The sequence below is a fragment of the Mustela lutreola genome, chromosome 1, assembly GCF_030435805.1.
Source record: "Mustela lutreola isolate mMusLut2 chromosome 1, mMusLut2.pri, whole genome shotgun sequence".
Lineage (NCBI taxonomy): Eukaryota > Metazoa > Chordata > Mammalia > Carnivora > Mustelidae > Mustela > Mustela lutreola.
Window position 1 is genome coordinate 288,693,378 of NC_081290.1, and position 12,836 is coordinate 288,706,213.

Sequence of the window (12,836 nt, forward strand, 5' to 3'; positions counted from 1 at the left end):
CTTTTCTTTCCCCCTCCACCCTTCCCCCTTGCTCATGCTCTCTCTCTTTCAAATAAAATCTTTTAAAAAATTAAAAAACAAAACTTCAGACAGAGTACATTTTGAGCAAAGTAGACTCCCAGGCATGAAAAGGTCATTTCATAATGATGAGTGGGTCAGTTCATCAAGAGAATGGAACAATTGGGTTAGCACACCTAATGAGAGTGCTTTACAACACAGAAAAATTGTTGTCACTGAAGGAGAAATAGACAACTCCACAACTACTTTTCTAAAGATTTTATTTATTTATTCAAAAGCCGGCGCACCCTTGTGCACAAGCAAACTCCCCAACGAGCCTGACCCGAGGCTTAATCCCAGGACCCCAGGATCATGACCTGAGCCAAAGGCCATCACTTGACCTACTGAGCCATCCAGGTGCCCCCAAACCCACAGTTCTGGGAGGATTTCAGCACGTCTCTGTCGGACAAGGAGAGAAGGAAGTAGAAAGGCAGGAAGACCGCGGAGCGTCCAACGGCGCCGCCGATCCAATCAACGACCCTGAAAACAGCCGAATTCACATTCTTTTCAACTACACATGAAGCGTTTACCGAGGGAAACCATATTTGGGGCCATGAAACTGTTCTTAGTACTTCTAAAAGGATTCAAATCGTACAGAGCAAGGCCACCACAGAACTGAATTCCAAACGTCAAAGAGAACAGTAGGGGGAAAATCCCCAAATCCGTGCGCTGTGAGCCGAATTCCCAGACAGACGCCCGGCCTTTCCCCCTGGCCTCACCTGTTTCACGTCAACCAGATGAAGGGAGCTCGGCGTCTGCCATGAAGGTTACTGTTCCGCTGACTTCAAGATAGGGAGATTTTTTCAGGGGTGGGGCCCGACCTCATCAGAGTGTCCCGGTCAGAGATCTGAAGCAGGAGAGAGAGGAGCTCGGTCACCACAGGGAGGAGGACCGCAGGCCTGAGAGGGGCTGAGGGGACCTGAGAGTGACGCCTCGCTGGCCGTGGGCTGGGACGCTCGGACGTCAGTCCTCCAGCTGCAGGGGCCTGAGTTCGGCCAGCCACCGGCATGAGCCGAGAGGACCCTGGGCTCCAGACAGGGGGCCGGCCGCCAGTCCCCTGGTTTCAGCACCGCCCGGCCGGGTCCTGGCCCCTGGCACCGGTGACGAGCAGGGGGTGTCGCTGGAAACCGCCACATGTGTACTTGCTCATGCAGCAACAGAAAACGAAAACAATATAGAAATTAAGCGACGTGCGTCAGAGAACTCAAAAGGAGAATGAGAGTGTTTCGAAAAGAGTGAAAATGGGAACACAACAGGGAAATGCCTGAAAATGACCTTGTGGCCGGACCTAGAGGGTGTAGCACTGGGGGAACTAAGTCAGAGAGAGGAACTACCCTGTGATCTCACCCTTATCTAAGAATCTAGAAACAAAACGAGCAAAGAAACCAGAGACAGGAGGGGCTGGGGGCGGAAATGAGGGTGTGACCGGCGCGGAGAAGCTGCGCAGGGATGAGCAGATCACCAGGTTGCACACCCGAGGCTAATAAACACCGTTAGTTAACTGCACCGGACTTCGAAAAATAAATTGTTTTTTAAAAAATTTATCGGATTTGGCTACGTCACGTGAAAAGCGAGGTCCCAAATCAATGACCTCAGCCTCCACTTGAAGAAACCAGAAAAAAAGAAAAAAGAAACGTCTGGTCGGCAGAAGAAAGGGAGTAAGCATCACGAGAGCAGAAGTGTACGGAACAGAATATCTGTGAAGCCAACGTCATCCTTTTAGAAATCAAACAAACTAATCAATTCCAGAGCGTCCGACTGATCCGAAAACAGCAGGGGCAGGACCCCGGCCATCTGCGTCGGGAGCAGGACAGCGGCCCGCACTGCAGACGCGGCTAAAGCAGCGCAGAGGAGGGACGGTGGTGGCCGCCTTCCTGCCGAGACGACAGACCCCGCAGCCCGCCCGAGGAGGCCCACCAACCTCCAGCCAGCGGCGGAAATGGAGATTGCTGCTGAGAAAAGCCTCACGGCGTCCAGGAGCGACGTCCTCGTGTACGGGGGTTTGGAGAGGACGAAGCGTTTTCTGCTCATTCTCTGAGGCCAGCAATGCTCCAATCCCATAACTGGGCACAGATAAGAAACACCACAAAGAGAAATGCAAAAATTCTTAACAAACATTTAGCAAATCAAATCCCCAAATGCATAAAACGGATAATACGTGGCCAAGTGGGGCTTCTCCCGGGAATGGCAGGTTATTTAAACGTTTGAAAATTAGTGAATTTAGCTCATCATATTAACAGACTAAAAGAAGAAAAAGCATGTGATCAGCTCCAAAAGCGCATTTTATTTTATTTATTTGTTTTAAAGATTTTATTTATTTATTTGGCAGACAGAGATCACAAGTAGGCAGAGAGGCAGGCAGAGAGAGAGGAGGAAGCAGGCTCCCCGCTGAGCAGAGAGCCCGATGTGGGGCTCCATCCCAGGACCCTGAGACCATGACCTGAGCCGAAGGCAGAGGCTTTAACCCACTGAGCCACCCAGGCGCCCCCAGAAAAAGCATTTTAGAAAGACTTGCCCTAATTCCTCGTTCCCAGAAGACAGCGCATAACAGGGAAGTCCCACACCCTGATGACAGGAGTGTAGGAAAAAGCCCACTGATGTTGTCCTGAGCGCAGGGGGAGGGAGTGGAGAGCCAGCGGACGCCTGGCCCCACCCCTGCTTTCCCACAGGGCACCTGAGGCTTCGCCAGCGCCAGCCGGGAAAGGAAAACAACGCACCCGAACAGGAGGGAAGTAGATGCTGTCTCCCTTACTGAGGAAGACACACGCGTCTTGGCTGAGACCCTGCAAGATGTCCGAGGTGCAGGAGCCCCCGCCCATGAGTCTCGCAGGTGGTAGCGCAGGAGGTCGCCCGCACACTTCACCTGTATTTCTGACCCTACGCACACGCGTTCGGAGACCGAGGTTTCAAAATGCCTTTGACGGAAGAATAAACAATAGAACACGCCGGCAGGCACGTTTGCGAGACGCTGTCTGAGACGTGTTCTCTGAGAACCGTAAGGCTGGACAAGGGGAGTGAAGCCTTCCCAATTCCCCGAGGGTCAGGGACAGGAGGGCCCCGCGGGACTCACGGTCAGTCCCGATCTGCATCAGAACCGGGAGAACTGGGGGGTTTCTGCAGCAGGTAACAAGCGGACTCCAGACTTCATACAAAAACACAAGGACGAAGAAGAGGAACGCCGGGGCCTCAGAGACACGCCGCGGAGCCTCGTGTCCGAGCGCCCTCCAAGCCCAGACCGTGGTGTCAGAACAGCGTCCGGAGCCGGACCCGCCCACGCTGGCCGGCCGGTGTTGGGCCACACTGCCACAGCGAATCCACGGGGCAACCATTACCTTGTGAACAGAAGGTGTCGGGACGCAACCCTTACCTCCCGCAGCCAACAAGGCTTCATTCAAAGGGAGGAGAGATCTCGGGGCAGGGGCCGCACCGCGAAGCTTCCGGAAGGAAGCGCTGATGAAAACCTCGCTGGCCTTGAGTCTGGCAGAGACTTACCGAACAGCACTCGGAAAGACGGTAGAGAAAATCATACACTTGACATCATCAAAAATGTTTGGTTTTTTTTTTTTTTTTGAACTTCTCTTCGAAAGACACTGTCAAAAGATCGCAGACACATACCACTAGCGGGGAGAAAATATTTGCAAAACACAGAGTTTTTGCAAAAAAATGAAGGATGTGTAGCTAGAATACGGAAAGAGCTTTCCCCGCCCGGTAACAGAACAAACACGCCCCGATAAAGAACCGGGGGAAAGGCTTGAAGGCACACTCCACTCCACGGAGATTCTCCAGCGGCCGAGGAGCGCAGGAGAAGACACCCACGTTCATAAATCATTCGGGAAACGCAGAAGAAACCCACAGCGAGAGGCCACGCGAGTCCTGTGGAGCAGCTCAGACGGGAACCAGGCCCTCGGGGAGGGCACGGGGCAGCGTGGGGCCCACGCGTCCTGCAGACACGGTCTGGACGCGTCTTCACAAACCCCCCGCCTCCCATAGGACCCAGCGGTCCCAGGTGGCCACGCAGGGCAGTCACAAGCGCACACGCACACAAAGCCTGGCTACCTACACACGTGTCCATGACGAAATGGATGGTCAGGTGTGGCGCACGCATGTGCTGGGACACTCGTCATCAGGGAAAGCTACGTGACAGCGATTGTGGTGGGCAGAACAGTGTCCCTGAAGACGGGCACGCGCCCACCCTCGGAACCGCATCCAGGTTCTGCTGCCCCAGGAGGGGACACGAGGCTGCGGGTGGAAATATGGTGGCTCGACAGCCGGCCCTGCCGTGCGGAGATGACCCTGGCTTACCCTGCCGAGCCCTGTGATCACCGGGTGCTCGGGGGTGGGGGGGAGTGGGACCTGTGCCTTCGCAGAGGGCGGGAGGGACGCCACGGGACCAGGACTGGCTGCCGTGGCTGGCCCTGAAGACAGAGAGGGCCATGAGCCACGGAATGTGGGGCCTCGGGCAGCCAAAAGGGACAAGGAGCTGGGGTGTCCCTGGAGCCTGGAGCCTCCCAAGGGAGCCCGGTCCGGTGACCCCCCGGAGTTTGGCCCAGTGAGAACCATCCAGGTTTCTGACCCCGGGATTGTGCAGTGACATGTTTGTGTTCCGAGGCCCTGAGTGCATGGTCACAGGTCACGGCGGCCACAGCAAGCCGCCGCTGATGAAGGCGCGGACAATGGGAACTCGGAGGCAGCAGCACGTGACCGCTCCCCAGCAGGGGCCCTGAAGACGGTGTCGGGGGCTGGGGGGCTTCTCTGCACGGGGGGCAGGACCTCAGGACAGAAGGACAGAGGGCACAGATGGCAAGCCAGTGCCAGCGCCGGTGCCTGCAGGGCCGCTCGGGGAACGGTCTGCAGGCGAGCTCAGCAAGGCTATGGGGTGTGGGGGCCGGGGGAGAACCCCACAGACCCGGTCCTGCGTCCAGGAGCGCTGGGGACAATGGGCAAGTGTTCAGGGGAGGGGAATGGCCTCTGACAAGCCCCCTCAGTGCCTCTGCTACAGGCAGCACAGGAGTCTGAGGGCTCCAGGGTGCAGAGAATAGGGGACTGGCAGCCTGGGCTGGGCCGCAGAGGGCTCGGAAGCTGGGGACCCTGGGTGTGACTGGAGAAAGCTGTGGCTCTGCACCGCGCAGTGGGGGTACGGAGGGGCAGGTGCCGCGGGAAGTACGCGAGGAGGTGGGGAGCAGGGGGTGCCGGGGCGGCTGGATTGTGTCCCCCAAGTTCGTGTGCTGGAGTCCTGGTCCCCAGTACTTCAGAGCATGACCACATGTGGAGATGGTGTCTTTATAGTGTTTAAGAGGACGCGGGGTCCCTGCGGTGGCTCTGTTCATGTGACCGGGGTCCTTACGGGAAGAGAGGATCAGGACCCAGGAAGAGAGGGGTGACCCCGTGAGGACACAGGGGGAGCAGGCCTGTCTGCACATGAGGAGAGAGCCCTCGGGGGGACCCTGCCCTGCCCACAACTGCATCCTGGGCGTTCACCTCCAGGACAGTGTGAGGGGCGCGGAGGGACACTGAGCGTCTGTCGTGTGAGCCCCACGCGTGGCGTTTGCAGACGTGGCTCTGAGCTAACGTGGGCACAGACCTTCTACACGAGGGTCCGAGAGCTGTTCGCCCGCCGCAGGAAGAGGGTTCACGGATACAGCAGAGGCGGGTTCCGGAGGAGGGGGGGGGCAGGTCGATGCTGGGGGGGCTTCACAAGGCAGAGGCCACAGTGCCTCACCCTTCGTTACTGGCCTGCGGGGGAGGGGAGGGCAGGAGGAGGGCGGAGCGGGCTGCTGTCACACCCCCCTGCCTGGGTTCACCTGCCGCTGGCGGGGACTGGGTGCTCCCTGCACCGACCCCAGAGGCCCCCCCGTGTCTCCCCCGGGGCTGCGACTGGTGACCGAGCAAGGTCAGCAGGACGTGTGGCGGGGGCCTGGCAGTGTCGGAGGCCTGGGGGGACACTGGAGGGCAGGCTTCTCTCCGTGGGCCCCCTCGGGGTCGTGGGGCTCAGGCTCGGCGGCAGGCTCCCCGGGCAAGACCCCCGACTCTGCTGCCGAGGGGCTGCCTGACCCGTCCGTGCCTGGGTGTCCGCCCCGTCCAGTGGGCCGCTCTCTGGGGACGACGGGATCGGCTGTTGTGCAAGGGCATGTGCGCACCATCGTCTCTCCGCGGCGAGTCAGGGGTCAGCACGCCAGAGGGACGAGGAGCCCGACCAGCCGCCCTGGCTGCCCCGCCGATGAGGACGGTCCCTGTGGAAACGGGGGGCCCCGGGCCGGCCGGGAGGGGTCGCCTCAAGCAGGCCTGCGCCCTCTTCCCTCGGCCGGCGTCCGGGCTCAACGCCACTCCGGCCGCCCCGGACAGTCTGGGGGCGGGGAATCCGACGTGGGTCTCACTGGACTGAAATGGGTGGCCCCAGGGCTGGCTCGCCTGCAGGCTCGGGCCACAGCCCGTTCCCAGCCTTGGCCAGCTTCTGGGGGCGCCGCACTCGGTGCCACGTGGCCCCATCCCCCAAACACAGGGCAGCGGCCAGTGTCCTCCGACTCTCCCTGTCTCTGGCCTTCCTGCCTCCCTCTCGTCGGGACCCTTAGGGACTGCGGCGAGGACCCTCTGAAGCCGTCCGGGACGGTCCTCACTCGGGCTCCCCTGCCAAGTTCCTCCGCCCCAGGGGCCACGTGCTCTCGTTCTGGGGATTGGTGCGCTGTGCCAGTCAGGGTTCTCCAGGGAGACCACCAACAGGATGTCTGTCTCCCCGTCTATCTGTCCATCTATCCATCCACCATCTTACAAGGAATTGGGTCCCATGATTCCAGAGGCTGCCAAGTCCCAAGAACTCCAAGTCACCGAGCCGGTGCCCCAGGAGAGCCAGCGTTGCAGTTCCGGTCCGAAGGCTGGGAAAAGCCATCGGGCAGGAGTTCCCTCTTACTCAGGGGTGGTCGCCTTTTGACCTAGTCACCCTTCGACTGATTGGACAAGGCCCACCCACCCTCTGGCCAGCACATCTGCTTCCCTCAGTCCACCCACCACATGTGACTCTCATCCAGAAACACCTGCACAGACACACCCAGAATCACGCTGGACCCAATGGCTGGGCTCCCTGGCGCCCAGCGCCGCTGACCCACATACCCGACCCTTCCAGACCTGAGCATCTCTCAGTGGGGGTCGGGAGAACTCGTCAGCCCAGCACAAGGCCACAGGGACTAGGCAGCAGGAAGGGGCAGAGCAGGCTGCACAGTCGGAGGCTCAGGGACGGGGCGAGGCAGCACTCTTGCTCTGCCCCCCAGGGGTACAGGGCTGGACTCTGCGTGCTGTGGGGCAGGTCCTGAGACCTTCGGTGGTGGGGGCCGGGTGGGCAGATGTCCGAGGGCCCAGCAGGGGGGAGGACAGGCGGGGCCACCCAGGAGGCCGTGGCCTGTCAGGGGAGCTGCAGGCCCAGATGGGGGCCGCAGGGCTCATGGGCCAAGGCCTGTTTGAAGGGCCCTCGGGAGCCTCTGTCCGGCGGAAAGGCACAGGCCCCTGGGGTCAGGGCACCGGCTGCCTCCCCCAGGCGGTGCCACACGGCCATGGATCGGGCAGGGCAGAGGGGGCCCTGGGGCCCAGACTGGTCTCCCGGGACGGCCCCACCCCCCAAACACACACCCCGAGAGCAGACGCCGCCTGGGAAAGGGAAGGAAGTTGCCGGCTGAGCCGACGGCACGAAGGCCTCTCATCACGAGCTCAGGGTCAGCAGGGCCCAGGGCCTTTCCAGCGGCCCTGTGCCAGACACCCAGGGACCCCGCAATCACCCCGGTGACCTGCCTCCTTCTCTCTGACTCGCTCTTCCCCTGTAGGGCTCTCCCTGGGGACACTTCTCCCATGTCCCTGGCCTCGTGCTCACATCCCTGTGGGCTGCGTCCTTCCAGGGACCACAAGTGAGCCCTTGCCACTGCCCCTCCTCTGTCCCCTCCTCGCCACCCTCCCTGGGGTTGGCGCCACCCCTGCCGCCCCAGGAGCAGCTCCAGCACCTCAGGGCGGCCCCCAGGCCCCCAGGCCCAACACTGTGGGCCTTCCCGCTTGCTGCCATGTCCCTCGGCCAGGACACTTGTCCCCAGCGGTCAGGAGGCTTGCTTTCTCCCCGGCCGGAGCCCTGTGCCCTCCCTCCGTGGTCCCTGAAGTCGCAGTGCCCTCCCGACTCAGACGTTCATCCCTCTCACCCCGGCCCCGGCCCAGGCCATCCGCGCAGGGAGGGCGCGTCCCCAGCCCCCGCCTGGACGCCGCAGGCCCTCTCCCCTTTGTGGCCGCCCCTGTGGAGATTCTCGGGACCCAGGTCTTCCCGAGGGCACTACTGTGGTGGATCCCTACAGCCCAGCCAGAGGGAGGAGGAGCAGGTGCTCCCCGGGGACCCCCGGAGGCCTCTGTCCAGGGCCTGAGTCTCCTCTGAGAGCACCCCAGGGAGGGCCGCTGTCCTGGGAACCTCAGGGCAGACCGGTGAGTGGTGGGCAGGGGCGGGGAGAGGGGGTCTGCTTCCTGCCCGCATCGCCTGTAAACGGACTCAGCCCCTGACTTCAGCCCTCCAGGCGCCTCGCAGTGCCACGTGACCCGCCCCCCCAGCCTCCAGGTAGGCAGCCCCCTCCCTCGGTGCACGCTCCCCCCCAGCCCAGCCAGCAGGAGCCGCACAGAATTCACCTGCCTGCCCTCGCGGCGCCCCCGACCAGGTGTGCCCCCTCCGGGGCCTGCTCTCACCAGCAAAGCCCCTTCCGCCTCCGCTGCCCTTCCCTGGATGCCAACCTCCCGGGCCTCTGAGCCCCCGAGTGCGGTCCCCACACTTCTCTCCCGCTCTGGGTCCTCCCTTCAGCCTGCGGCCAGCGCGGACGAGAAGCCGGGATGCGGGCTGCAGAGGCCCCCGGCTCCAGGCCCTCCAAAGTGCGTGGGTCAGCGGCTCGCCCCTCACGGAACCCAGAGGCAAACAGACGAGCGGCGGCGACACAAGACAGGGCTCCTTTCCCGCGAGGCCCCTCCTGGGAGGACCGCGGACCGGCCCCTCAAACCCTCCGGAGCACTGAAAACACCGGCAGTTTTACGTGAGGAGAACGTGGGGTGATTATATAGATTATATTATATTCTATACTATATTCTATTACATATTAATATTATATCATATTATAATATTATATATTATATGTAATATATATATGTAATGTGAATTATATATATATATAATGGTGAAGCTGGGGGTCTGTGCAGGTGGCCAGTCGAGGGTGGTCACCGCCTCGGGGGCAGTCGCACGGGCGTCCCGCTGACTCGGCCGTCCTTGGGCTGGAGGGCACATTGCGGTTCCCATCAGGGCACGCTTCCCCGGGGGTCTCTGCCCGTGTTCCGGGAGGAGCCGGAACGAGGAGCTTCATTAGCTAGAAAGCACAGAGTGGGGCGGGAAGGGGGGACCCCGTCCTCGTTCGGACACGGGGGTGGGCCGCGCCTGGCGCTGGGGGCGGTCTGCGTCACGGTCCCATTTCCCAGATAGGAGGCCAAGGCTTAGCGAAGCCGAGGGTCTGCCCGAGCTCTTGCCGGAGGGGGTGCGGGGTGGGAACGCGTGTGTCCCTGCAGCCGTGGTGGGAAGTGTGTGGGCCAGCCCTGGGTCCCCTGCAGGGTGGGGGTTCGCGTCCCTGTCCCTCCAGCACTGACCAGGGTGGCAGGGGCCCATCCTCTCGGCCCCCGCAGCTCACGGACCTTCTGGGCCAGTCTCCAGAACATTGTGCCCCCGTCCCGGCTGGGGGTTCACGGAGGAAGAATTGGGCCATTGTTCACGGGACACGGGGGCCACCTGCCCCCGCCCACCCTCCCTGCCCTTCTGAGTCACTGCTCCCCAGGGATGGGGCGCTGCAGCCCCAGACCCGTCCGTCCGGCTGCCTGGGAAGGGCTGGGTGCCGCAGGGGAGCCGGCATCCCCCGGAGCGGGCAGGAGTTGACAGCCAGCCCTGGGAACGAGGCGGGTGGCCCTGCTGGCCGTGGGCAGAGGGCGGAGGGCTGCTGCGGTGATCCCGCCTGTTTCCCGGTCAGGCGGGGGCAGAGCAGGTTCTCCCGGCCGTGGAAGCGAGCTGGGCTCCGGCCCCCACCCACCTGTGCACCCACCAGCTGGTGGTCCCCTGTGGACACCCCCCGCTGCTCTGCTGCAAGGACATCTCTGGAGGGCCACCCCCCCACCGGACAGCTGGCCCAGCGCGACCTCCTCCGGAGAGAGGTCAGCGGCAGCCAACTGCTGGAAGTAGTTTCTGGTCCCGTGGGGTGGGGCCGGCTGCCGTGTTTGGGCAGTGCCCCCCTCCCCCCAGGGCATCAGCCTCCAGCTGCTGGGCCACAAGTCGCACCTTTGTTCTGTGGGACACTTAGGGGCCAAGGATACTTAGGGGAAGCCACAGGCATTGCCAGGTTCTTCCTGACACTCGCAAAGCCCGCACCCACAAGCAAGCCGCCCACCCCACCCCGCCCAGCCCCGCGGCCCACCTTCTCACAGCCCTGCTCCACCCCCCAAGTCCAGCCCCCACCCGAGCCAGCCCCACCCCTCAGCTCAGCCTCCCTCTAGTGTCCATCCTCCTGCCCCCGGGTCCGTCCTGGACCGCTCAGGCGCCGGCGCTCCAGGATTCAGGCTCTGTCCCTCCTCTTACCTGCACCTTTGACGCCTGTGCCCGTACCAGCGCCCTGCCCCCGTCAGCCTACCCCCACCACTGTCCCTCCCCTGCCCAAGCTCTGACCTTGGCCCTCACGTCCAGGTACCTCAGGGACGCGGCTCCCCACAGGTCCAGCCCGCCAGCAGCATCACTCTCTGGGCCCCGAACGGAGCCACTTGCACCGTGGGGTTCCCCATTTTGACAGGTGTCCGTATGTGGAGGGAATAAGGCCCCCCCAAGCCATCTCCATCCCAGGACTATCTTGCATCACCTGGGCGGGTGCTTCTCAGGGGACGGTGGGAGGGTCACGGCACAGGGAACCGGCGAGGCTCCTGGCGAGGCTCCTGGCGGGGAGGGTGGAGGCAGAGCCAAAGAATGCGGCCCCCTCCCCCGCATTCGCAGGAACTAGCCCTGCCACACCTCCCCTCCGAGTCAACCCAGCGAGGCTGGCTTCAGACGGATTCTAGGGCCTCGGGAGCTGGGAGAGAATACTCGGCGCTGTCGGAAGTCACGCATGCCGTGGTTCCTTGCTGCAGGCCACGGGCCACTACAGGCAGCTCTGTTTCTCCGGTGACTCATGCCGCAACCAGGCTGACTTCCTTATTTTCAGGAGGGCCACAGCGAACCCCGTCCCCCTCCTCTCCCTCACCTCCTAGCACTTGACTGAGGACCCCGACCTGCCCCCCAAGAGCCCCCCAGCCGCTGCCGTAACGCCAGCTGATCGCTGCCTCCTTCCACATCACCCGCTGCTCTTGATGGCCCTTGCCCGGAGACTGTGGACCAGACTTCCCGTCACCTCCGCCCCTGCAGGTGGGGGGCCTCCCCCTGCACACACAGTCCGGTCACCGCCCCCAGCCTGGCTCGCTACTCATCTCAGGGGCACCGTCCCCAGGAAGGCTCGCCTGAACCCCGCTCTCCAGAGAAACAAAACCAAGAGGACGTGTTTCTCTCACCGTCACAGGGCTGAGTCTGTGGCCTGCAGGCTGGAGCCCAGGGAAGAGCCCACACTGCTGCTCCAGACCAAGGTCATCTGCAGCCAGAATTCCCTCCTCCTGGGAGGGGGGTGCTCATCCTGGGTTCTGAAGGCCTTCAACTGATTGGATGTGGCCCACCCAGCCTGGGTTCTGAGGGCCTTCAACTGATTGGATGCGGCCCACCCATATCGTGGAGGGTGATCTGCTTTACCAAATGTCTGACTGGAAACGTGAATCACCTCCCAAAAATACCTTCAGGGGAACATGTGAAATGTTGTGGACCAAAGCTCTGGGCACCGTGACCCGGCCAAGTTGATACGAGTCACCCCTTGCACTGCCCCATCGAGAGCAGGGCTTCTATCTCCTCTGCCTGTGCCAACAGAGGCTCTCCGGACTGCCCTGCACATCCGCCCCCTGGTATCCTTCTGGGGTGGCAGGTCTGCAAAGGGCAGGACGGTCTCCATCCTCACGCTCCCAGATTCACACCCCAGCTTGTCTCCAAGTGGAGCTCAGAAAGCGCAGGACGCAGACAGCCTCCCTGGCTGGCAGGTCCCAAGGGCGGGCTGCCTCATCTCCGCGCCGACAGGCAAAGCCCTAAATGAGCCCCAGGGAGCACCACTGTATGGAACCCCAAACCCAGACACCCACTTGAACATCTCGGGTCACCCACAGACGGCCCCCCGTGTCCCTGCACCCCAGCACACACCCCCACCCCCTGCCACAAGGCCCGTCCAGGACCTGGGTCACCAGGGGGAGTTCAACACCTGCAGACCCCCATCCTTCCGTGGGTGGCGAGTCTCCCCTGCGAGTCAGAGCTGGGCCAGCCGTGTGCTCCCGGGGCCTGGCCACAGCACGCGCCCCCTCGGGCACACCAGCTGACCAGGTCCCTGTCATCCCTCTGGCCCTACCTCACGCCTGCTCCCTGCCTCCCCCAGCCACAGGGGGCTTCTCTCCATCTTTGGAGCTTGCTGGGCTCGGTCCCATATGGGGTCTTTGCACATGCTGTCCCCAACCTAAAAGCCTTTCCTACCTTCCCCAGCCTCCAACCCCCAGCCCACTGCTGTTCCTGGGGTGGCTCCTGTCCATCAACCAGTGCCTGCCCCCTCATCCTGGAGCAGTGGCCCCAACGGTCACGCAACCCATGCCCTCGTCCGTAACTAGGCTCTCTGTTGGTTGAGGACTTGGTT

General features: G+C 62.3%; 1 long non-coding RNA gene across 1 annotated transcript; it reads right to left on the bottom strand.

Moving 5' to 3' along the window:
• Nucleotides 1-268: 268 nt before the first annotated feature.
• Nucleotides 269-10,938, bottom strand: LOC131822744 (uncharacterized). The gene is made up of 3 exons (XR_009350303.1): nucleotides 10,760-10,938; nucleotides 777-904; nucleotides 269-537 (listed from the first exon to the last, which is right to left on the bottom strand). It is a non-coding gene; the product is annotated as an uncharacterized LOC131822744 (long non-coding RNA).
• Nucleotides 10,939-12,836: the final 1,898 nt, after the last annotated feature.